This window comes from Schistocerca nitens, chromosome 8, assembly GCF_023898315.1.
Source record: "Schistocerca nitens isolate TAMUIC-IGC-003100 chromosome 8, iqSchNite1.1, whole genome shotgun sequence".
Lineage (NCBI taxonomy): Eukaryota > Metazoa > Arthropoda > Insecta > Orthoptera > Acrididae > Schistocerca > Schistocerca nitens.
This window is the reverse complement of record NC_064621.1, coordinates 324,972,397-324,982,507: the sequence shown is the minus strand read 5'-3', so window position 1 is coordinate 324,982,507 and position 10,111 is coordinate 324,972,397. Positions and strand designations below refer to the sequence as shown.

Sequence of the window (10,111 nt, the reverse complement as noted above, 5' to 3'; positions counted from 1 at the left end):
AATTTCCAACACATCCAGTCTGCATCCCGTCCCGTCTTCAACTGCCATCCGTTCACTCCTCAACACCCCCAGAACGACGCACATTTTGGCGCACATTCCGGCCAGTAACGGGCCTACTTCCAGGCAGAACACGACGGCGAAATTGGGTCCCTTGTTTGCCCTTTTTAACTGATTGATTTTCTCAGAAGATATCGAAGCTTCTACCCTTAACTTCCAGCAACAGATACAAGCGGGCTGGGTCCTCTGCTACTATTTATTTCCTTGTTTTTCGATTCTCCCCCATGCATTCAAATGTCAGCCCTCCGTTTCTAAGACTGAACAGAGCAGGAAATTCGCCTTAGCCCACAACCAAGGTAACAGAACTGTTATCATTCAAGACAGGAACTGTTCATGAAATAGAGGCTGCTGATCATAAAGGGAAAGTTAAGATTACATAAAACACGTATCCAATACATTACTTCCTATAGATATTTGTCTGAGAAGAATATGGTATAGCGCCAACGGCCTTGCCGCAGTGGTAACACCGGTTCCCGTCAGTGCACCGAAGTTAAGCGCTGTCGGGTTGGGTTAGCACTTGGATGGGTGACCATCCGGTCTGCCGAGCGCTGTTGGCAAGCGGGCTGCACTCAGCCCTTGTGAGGCAAACTGAGGAGCTACTTGACTGAGAAGTAGCGGCTCCGATCTCGTAAACCGTCATACGGCCGGGAGAGCGGTGTGCTGACCACGTGCCGCTCCATATCCGCATCCAGTGGCGCCTGTGGTCTGAGGATGTCACGGCGGCCGGTCGGTACGGTTGGGCCTTCCAAGGCCTGTTCGGATGGAGTTTAGTTGTAGTTTATAATATGGTATTGATGACATATAAAAATGATAAAATACCGTAACTAGGTGATATTCTACATGAAAGGTGTATTCAAATAAACGTACGTCTTTTGATTGTTAAAATCATAATTTGGCTATCGTCCAACAGCTAATCCATCCTGTACATATCGCAGGGTGCCATCTACCCCAACACCTTTCTGGCTCCCACAAATCTGAGTAACTGCATCTCCAAGCATACTTCACGATTTTAGGTGAGTTGAATGACAAAGCTGGAAATTTTGTCAATGTGATGCGCATATGGGGGTTCTTGATTGGAGGAATTCTCTCTTTGCACCAGAGATGAAATGCCTGCCGAAATCTAAGATACATCAGCCACATTAATCTCCGAGAATGCTCGTCTCCTCAGATCGGAAATAGAAAAGATTAATATGATATTAATGAAGTACAGGAGCAGCCATCGTAATGTCTCATAATCGTATCGCTTATTGAAGCCTATAATTTCCTTATTGTAGGAGGAAAAGAAAGTTCGTTAAAACCTGAAGTGAATACGAGAACGAAAGGATACATGTGGCAGAGTATTTGAGTAGCCAGATCAAATATTCAGTGTTAAGGGCGAAGACGTGGAGTACAAATAGAAAAAAATTCAAAAGCGACATTTTGTATGCAGTACACAAGTGCATATCGTAATCTTCTATTCAGTCACTCAAAGGCGGTAATGGCACGGAAATGGAAGATAGTACCTGGAACGCGGAAATACTGAATTCAGTCTTCTGAAATTGATTCACCACGGGACAACGTAATACAATCCATCATTTCAGTCGTCGTGCGCATTTTAAAACAGCAGATGTTGAGACATCTGATCGCGGGGTACAAAAACATCTATAACTACTTAATAGTCGAAAGGAATCTGGACCAGACGAGACACCTCTAAGTTTACGCGTAATAATTTGCTCCCCTTCTAGCAACAGTTTGTTGTACGTCGTTGGAGAAACGAATAATACCTAGCTATCCGCAAAAAGCGCAGGTCATTCCCGTTTACACGAATGGTCGCAGGACAAATCTACATAATTACAGGCATCTATCATTAAAGTCAATCTTTTGGAGAATTATGTAACATGTTTTTAGTCATGTATTATGGCGTCTTTGAAGAACGAAAAAATCCTCTGTAAAAACCAGCTTGGATTCCGCAAACAGAGATGTCGCGAAACTCAGCTCGCTCTATTTCTCCATGATATCCATAGCTACGTAGACATCAGCGATCGGGTTGATGCCGCATTCCCCGATTTCATGCAGGCATTTCTAACACTGACCCCCACTGCCACTTAGTAAAAAAATACAAACTTACTTAGAATCGGACCAAATTTGTGACAATATTCAAGACTACCTATCAGATACAGTCAACACGTCGTTCTTAACGGAACAAAGTCGGCAGATGTAAAGGTAATTTTATTTCACAGGTCCGTCTTGATCACACTAACTTTTACACTATCAGCGGTTTCGGCTACTGCCAACTTCAGCCGGCCGGTGTGGCCGAGCATTTCTAGGCGCTTCAGTCTGCAACCGCGCGACCGCTACGGTGGCAGGTTCGAATCCTGCCTCGGGCATGGATGTGTATGATGTCCTTAGATTAGTTAGGTTTAAGTAGCGCTAAGTTCTAGGGGACTGATGACCTCAGATGTAAAATCCCATAGGGCTCAGAGCCATTGGAACCATTTTGAACCACCTTCAGATCTGTTAAAAACAAAAACAGTGGTATAACAAAGTAAGTTCAGTTACCTGAAGCAATATCTATAGCAGGCCTGGTGATGGATTAGATAAATAAAAAATATTTACGTTATTAACAGTCATGCATGTCAGCCATACATACAGAAAAAATATTATGATGTAGGTATCAACGTCAAATTGTACATGTAGGTACATAGTAAATGCTGGTGATGACATGGATGCGTCTGGTATTTATACAAATAACAGAGGCCAGCAGAGGGCACAATAGCTAGGGTACATGAGTAACCAGTACACGTGAAGTAAATTTAACTAACGACTACGGATCGTGAATTTTTAAATTTGCGATGCTGGTTAACATGGTGCTTTCCGCTATGACAAAATGCCAAAACTGCTCTGCAGCTCAAAATCTTGTATTTTCGTTGCTCCATAATTTCTATTGGTGTAGAATATTCTGCTCATTAGGTGTATGAGAAAAGATGAATTACACTTGTGACCTGGCTGCATAGGGTGTTCTAATAATGGCATGGTCAAGCACATCATTACTCGTTTAAATATAATATATCCAATAAAAATTTATTACTACACACGTGTAGCAACGAAAGAGATATATGTGAGGTTGATGGAGCGTTTGTCTTAGAAGGGAGAGGTATATTTCTGATCCCTACAGCAGTTATGGCATTGCCAATAGTGTACACATATTTTTCATGAGATAGTGTTTGGAGAATGTTGATTACACATCACTATGTGTGGAACAGTCGGAGTGGGTTCTGGCACAAACACGTATTTATTCGTACCACTGTTGCTTATGCACGTGCCCGCGTGTACTACTTGGTCAGCCACCACCCTACTCAGCGCGCTATTAAAATCATCCCACACTTCATCTTAGTGGCAATGATTGCGTCTCTCAGTTGAAAATCGGCACTAGGAACGCCTGTGATGTCATGTTGGTTGGTACATGAATGTCTCCATTAAAGCGTTAGCGATGGTTGTGGCGGTCGTACCTTGTTTGAAGTGAAGACCATACATCAGGTGTGAGCAGGCACGAACAGTGTAGAGCATGGTAGATATTTTCCACTTGCTCATATAAAGTGTGTAGCTCTTCTAATCCTATCCCAGTGGGGAACATGGTAATTTAGCGACATGTATGCTTATGTTTAGGAACGTTCTGTATGGATTTTTTTAATTCCCCTCTGCTTTTACACGAGGACAGTAAACTCGTGGTATCAGGCTTCTTTATGGCAGCCGGATACTAACAGCAATATTTTCGATGAAATGTCGAATGAAAATATATTTTGCACGATGCTAATTGTAAATCACTAATTTATTGGGATATTAGTGTTTTTGAAAAAAAAAATTCCCTGTGATGGAGACTGTTCATCATTTACAGTCTCTTTTTAACCTGTCACCTTGAAAAGTTTCCATTTCGAAAACTGGGTGAAAACTGACCCAAAATTGTATATAGCAATACAGGGCAGACATTCGATGAAGGGCTTACAGAAAGTACCATTGGGCACAATACTTACACTACTGGCCATTAAAATTGCTACACCAAAAAGAAATGCAGATGATAAACGGGTATTCATGGGACAAATATATTATACTACAACTTACATGTGATTACATTTTCACGCAATTTGGGTGCATAGATCCTGAGAAATCAGTACCCAAATCAGCCACCTATGGCCTTAATAACGGCCTTGATACACCTGGCCATTGAGTCAAACAGAGCTTGAATGGCGTGTACAGGTACAGCTGCCCATGCAGCTTCAACAAGATACCACAGTTCATCATGAGTAGTGACTGGCGTATTGTGACGAGCCAGTTTCTCGGCCACCACTGACCAGACGCTTTCAATTGGTGAGAGATCTGGAGAATGTGCTGGCCAGGGCAGCAGTCGAACATTTTCTGTATCCAGAAAGGCCCGTACAGGACCTGCAACATGCGGTTGTGCATTATCCTCCTGAAATGTAGGGTTTCGCAGGTAGAGCCACAGGTCGTAACACATCTCAAATGTAACGTCCACTGTTCAAAATACCATCAATGCGAACAAGAGGTGACCGAGACGTGTAACCAATGGCACCCAATACCATCACACCAGGTGATACGCCAGTATGGCGATGACGAATACACGCTTCCAATGTGCGTTCACCGCAATGTCCCCAATCACGGATGCTACCATCATGATGCTATAAACAGAACCTGGATTCAACCGAAAAAATGACGTTTAGCCATTCGTGCACCCAGGTTCGTCGTTGAGTACACCATCGCAGGCGCTCCTGTCTGTGATGCAGCGTCATGGGTAACGGCAGCCATGGTCCCCGAGCTGATAGTCCATGCTGCTGCAAACGTCGTCGAACTGTTCGTGCAGATGGTTGCTGTCTCGCAAACGTCCCCATCTGTTGACTCCGGGATCGAGACGTGGCTGCACGATCCGTTACAGCCATGCGGATAAGATGCCTGTCATCTCGACTGCTAGTGATACAAGGACGTTGGGATCCAGCACGGCGTTCCGTATTACTCTCCTGAACCCACCGGTTCCATTTTCTGCTAACAGTAATTGGAACTCGACCAACGCGAGCAGCAATGTCGCGATACGATAAACCGCAATCGTGATAGGCTACAATCCGAACTTTATCAAAGTCGGAAACGTGATGGAACGCATTTCTCCTCCTTACACGAAGCATCACAACAACGTTTCACCAGGCAACGCCGATCAACTACTGTTTGTGTATGAGAAATCGGTTAGAAACTTTCCGCATGTCAGCACGTTTTAGGTGTCGCCACCGGCGCCAACCGTGTGTGAATACTCTCAAAAGCTAATCATTTGCGTATTACAGCATCTTCTTCCTGTCGGTCAAATTTCAGGTCTTGTAGCAAGTCATCTTCGTGGTGTAGCAATTTTAATGGCCAGTAGTGCAGTTGCAAATTGAAAAAACAAACTTGTCAATTTTCCACAGAAATTGTGGTACCAAAAAGTTTACAATATCATTTTTTGAGTTATAAATTATATTAAATAACGCGATTCTGGCCAACTTGTCGTTTATTCATCACCCAATTCGACTACATTTTTCATATATTCTGGTAATTAATATTATACTTTCATAAACATAGCTTAGGCTATTCTGAGATGGTTGGCAGCCATTTCTGATATAAATTATGATCATTGGTTCAAAACATTTGATCGTAAATTACACTTGTGCAAACATAACTATGAACGCAACTGAGGATTTAGTTTACAATTAGTATCATAAATTACATAGTATGTTTACATAAGAAGTGTAGGCCAACATGGTTCAGATGGCTCTTGTCACTATGGGACTTAACTGCTGAGGTCATCAGTCCCCTGTAGCGCCTAGAACCGCTCGGCCACCCCTGCCGGCTTCTAGGCCGAGAGGCCGGTTTGTTTACAAAAGGAGAACAATGACGGCGTTATGGTGGAATTTTTGTATGATTTTAAATGGTTCTGCTGGTGACTTACGGTCTCCACGTACAGCATCGTGTGAGCTAGCACGAAGCTATATTGCAAATTAAGCGTCCTGTTACCTCACCTCCAACCACATACAGACAAAGTGTGGTTAATTTAGAAGTTTGAGAGTTAGTTAATTATGGTCTACCCTAAAGCACCTCCTTTGTTTTCTTAGAGAGAATTGTATAACGTATAGCACACCCTATTATGTGTAGACTGATTCGTTCATTCTACTATAGACTATTTTCCATTTAGGTTCTTCAAACGACAGGGAAGGTGAAATTGAACGAATAGGCAGAGTCTATTATCCAAAACAGAGCTACACATTGTCCTATCTGTGTCACCATCATTAAATACATGAATATGTGTATTGAAAGGATGATACGTAATTGAAGATGGACTTGTCATGAAATGATTACCCCAAAGATGGAAGAACCAATTAAACACAAGAAAATATGTAGTGCACTGGAGAGATCAACAGAATACAATGTTTTAATGAATATTCCACACCTACCGCGATCGGAGGAGGTGTCAAAACATTTCTTCTTTACTTGAAGATGCCATAAGCATAAAGTAAATACCTCACGCTGGGCAGAAGTTGTAGTAAGGTGCTCCGAAGTAAATAATAATGTAGACATTGTGTTAACGTAACAGCGGATTACCTCACTATTAGTATTTGTGTACTGACAGTAAGGACTGGGTTGTGGATGTCAACACAGAACAGTATGGGTACTAGAAGTTAGAGCTTAGCATAGATGCTGAATGTTTAGAGGCTGCAGACAAATTCTGTATTATTCAGATCATTAGCTAATTATGTGAGTAATGTGAGAACAGAAAATCTTCTTGCTCAGAGTATGTATGATAGAAACAGATGGGTCTTCGTGTTCTGTATAATGAATAATTAATTACGATATAAAAGTACTATTATATAGTGCATACACACGTAAATGTACGCATACAAGCGTTTGCGCCCCTGTTATGAGTGCATTTGTGAGTTTGTGTGTGTGTGTGTGTGTGTGTGTGTGGAGATTCGTGTAGGCAAAACTAATCGCCACAGGAATTAGTCAATTACAATTAATTTGTGGCCTGTTGGAAAACTGAGTCTATACATTTTGTTAATTCAGATCCCTCAAGTAAAGCTGATACAACAAAAGAGTGGATGATAGGTATTAATGCGGTTAAATTATTGAGCACTGAGCGCACCCATTAATCAAATTACAACATGAAAAACGCTCGGAAATATTAAAAATGAACAGTGATGAATTATGAAATGCTTTTAAAGTAGCATATTCTGTATGAAAACCGCTTCATACTGTGGCTAGTATTTTTCGGCGCCAGAGAGGTGAACGGCGAGCCAATATTGGAATATTAGCTATTTTGCGCCAGCCAATGACGAAATAATCCATCAATCGCTTATTCAGGAAAAACATTTTGTATCAAACTTGTTGCCCATAACAGCTGTTTTCTGCTAACATTTCTTTCTAGACTTGCAAGATTTTTACAGCACGTAACTAGCGTTACCGAACTGTAAATTACCAGAACGTGTTTACCGACTACATAAGCTGCTGCCAATACATATTACTAATTCAAACCTCCTCGAACTCTCAAAAAAGGGTAGTTTAGTTAAATGTCATTCAACGAAACCATGTGTTACGGAAACATTCATTCGGTTTCAAGGTTGTCGTAATCCGCGACATAATTATTTTGGTTCAAATGGCTCTAGGCACTGTGGGACTTAACGTCTGAGGTCATCAGTCCCCTAGACATAGAAATACTTAAACCTAACTAACCTAAGGCCATCACACACATCCACGCCCGACGCAGGATTCGAACCTGTGACCGTAGCAGCAGCGCGGTTCCGGACTGAAGCGCCTAGAACCGCTCGCCACAGCGCCGGCCTACTTATTTTGATGCTCACGCTCACGTCATTGGTCATGGTGGATTTAAGGTTATCCGTTTCCTGTTAAACGAGTGGCTGCGCGCAGGAGTGAGATAGCAACGGGATGAAGCTGAGACTTTCCAGGTCCCTTCAGTTGGAGAGAGTACAGAAGAATCTGATTGTTACGCTAAGGAGGTATAGATGGTGATGATAAGGGAAAATGAGAGTCTGGGTTGATTTACGGGTTAGCATTTTATTGCTTCTTCACGTGTAACTGATTTGCTGTTTATTGATTCTTCACGTTTTAGCAATGAACATACGGATGAGCACAGATACTGGATTATTAAAACCACAAACGAGGCTTACTAGATTCTCCGTAGACTACTAGGACGAAAGGCAGCCCCAGCTTATATTTTACTAAGATTCGGGTATACACACTTATGTTTAGTGTTACAGACCATGAACTATGGAAGTGCCAGATTTTATTGCTCTAATGGAAGTCTTAGGCTCAAGTACTCATCACAATGCAAGTGACATACACAAATAGGTGCATGTAGAATAATGTGAGATGGAAATCAATACTCCCTGTGCAGAGGTACGGACAGGAAAACATTTGGCAAGATCTTTTGTTAGTGAACAAGATGAACTGAAGATGAAACCCACTCACATTGATTTGCCTGTAAAATGTCGGTCATCCGATGTTGATGGAAGTCTGCGGCTACCTGGACTTCTTCTGCTCATTGGTACTCTTCTCATCGCTGGACTTTCAAACTCCCGACCTATGCCTTCCTCGACGTTTAAGAGCCTGTATATACGGCGTTAGGGGATATTTTATTGCTAATGGGATGTGACTCCATCGCTTTTTACATCGATTTTACAATCAGTGAAAGAGAAAATCAGTCGTTTCCCAATGCATGCGACCTCTTAACGGACTGACGAAAGAAGCTTGCAAAGCATGTCTCTACGCTGCAACGCTTACAGCTTATAATCAGATGATTTTTTTCTTTTTTCTGACAAACCTTCGTGAAACGTCCTGGCAGATTAAAACCGTGTGCCGGACCGAGACTCGAACTCGGGACCTTTGCCTTTCACGGACAAGTGCTCTACCAACTGAGCTACCCGTGCACGACTCACGACCCGTCCTCACAGCTTCAATTCCGCTAGTACCTCGTCTCCTGCCTTCCAAACTTCACAGATGTTCCTCTGCGAACCCCCAGAATAGCTTCTGTGAAGCTTGGAAAGTAGGAGACGAGGTACTGGCGGAATTGAAGTTGTGAGGACGGGTCCTGAGTCCTGCACGGGTAGCTCATTTGGTACAGCACTTGCCCGTGAAAGGCAAAGGTCCCGAGCTCGAGTCTCGGTCCGGCACACAGTTTTAATCCGCCAGGAAGTTTCATATCAGCGCACACTCCGCTGCAGAGTGAGAATCTCATTCTGCAAACCTTCGTGACTCGGTCATTGCAACGCGTTAACCTGTCCTTGGGTCTTGCTTCGGGACATGTAAAAATGTGTAGATTTACAAACAGCAGATAATGCAAAGTGTGCGTCACTTTTGCAAAACTTCTCATGGCTCTGTAGCATTCAGTTTCCGCACTCCTTGACACAACCCGTGTACATTAGTTCCGACTCACTTGCATTTTGTTGTTGTTGTTGTGATCTTGTGCACAATGACTAGTTTTATGCTTCTCCACGCAACTCTATCGTGTGTAAGAATCTTCATCTCCGAATAACTACTGCAAACTAAATTCATATGAACCTGCTTATCGTATTCATGCCTTTGAGTCTGTGTACAATATTTGTCCCTAACACCTCACTTTACTACCAAATTGAAAATATCTTCCGGTCTCAGTATGTGTCCTATCAACCAACACTTTCTCCACAAGTATGTTTTCCCCTCAATTCGACTGAAAATCTAATTAACTTCTCGGACTATTCATCTAATATGCAATAACCTTCCGTAGTACCACATTTTAAAATTTTTATCCTCTTCTTGTCTGAATGGTTTCTGGTCCACGTTTCACTTCCATACAATGAAACACTCCAGACAATTAACTTTAAATAGGACCTATTCCTAGCATTTGTAGACTTATAGAAAGCTTTTGACATTGGTGACTGGAATACTCTCTTCAAATCCTAAGGTGGCTGGGGTAAAATACAGGGAGCGAAAGGCTATTTACAATTTGTACAGAAACCAGATGGCAGTTATAAGAGTCGAGAGGCAC

The 10,111-nt window shown here is 42.4% G+C and overlaps 1 non-coding gene and 1 pseudogene across 1 annotated transcript; one reads left to right on the top strand and one right to left on the bottom strand.

Annotated features, from left to right (window-relative positions):
• Positions 1-496: 496 nt before the first annotated feature.
• Positions 497-614, top strand: LOC126199804 (5S ribosomal RNA; annotated as a pseudogene).
• Positions 615-8,940: 8,326 nt separating this feature from the next.
• Positions 8,941-9,015, bottom strand: Trnas-uga (transfer RNA serine (anticodon UGA)). The gene has a single exon. It is a non-coding gene; the product is annotated as a tRNA-Ser (tRNA).
• Positions 9,016-10,111: the final 1,096 nt, after the last annotated feature.